Raw genomic sequence first — 507 nt, 5'->3', positions numbered from 1 at the left:
GGTACTGACCGACCACAAGAACCTCCAATAACTTCGTGAGGCAAAAACGGTTAAATCCCCGTCAGGCCCGATGGGCATTATTCTTTACGAGGTTCAATTTTACCATCACTTACCGCCCTGGTCCCAGAAACGTCAAGGCAGACGCCTTGTCGCGTATTCACAGTCACATAGAAAGCCCCGAAGAACCAGAAAGCATCATCCCACCTAAAATCATCGTCAGTCCTATCGAATGGAATACTCCTCCAGTGGCCTCCAACACCGCTCCTAACAATCCGCCAGGCTGTCCTCCAGGATGTCAATACGTACCACGGACACAGCGCACCCCACTCATTCACTCCGCTCACTCCGCCCGAGGCACTGGCAATCCAGGGGCCAACAACACCCTCTCACTGCTACGAGATCGCTTCTGGTGGCCCAATATGGCAAGGGACGTGAGAAGGTTCATACAAGGATGTCCGGATTGTGCCATTTACCATCTGGCAAACTCCTTCCCCTTCCAGTGCCGAA

General features: G+C 53.1%; 1 protein-coding gene across 1 annotated transcript in view; it reads right to left on the bottom strand.

Annotated features, from left to right (window-relative positions):
- The window catches only part of LOC107574544 (transmembrane and immunoglobulin domain-containing protein 1-like), a 28,154-nt gene that overhangs the window by 11,332 nt on the left and 16,315 nt on the right, over positions 1 to 507 (bottom strand). The gene's annotated exons all lie outside the window — the stretch shown is intronic.

The sequence above is a fragment of the Sinocyclocheilus grahami genome, unplaced genomic scaffold (genome assembly GCF_001515645.1).
Source record: "Sinocyclocheilus grahami isolate Dianchi unplaced genomic scaffold, SAMN03320097.WGS_v1.1 scaffold2265.1, whole genome shotgun sequence".
Lineage (NCBI taxonomy): Eukaryota > Metazoa > Chordata > Actinopteri > Cypriniformes > Cyprinidae > Sinocyclocheilus > Sinocyclocheilus grahami.
The sequence above is the reverse complement of the archived record's forward strand: the minus strand, read 5'-3'. Positions and strand labels throughout refer to the sequence as shown.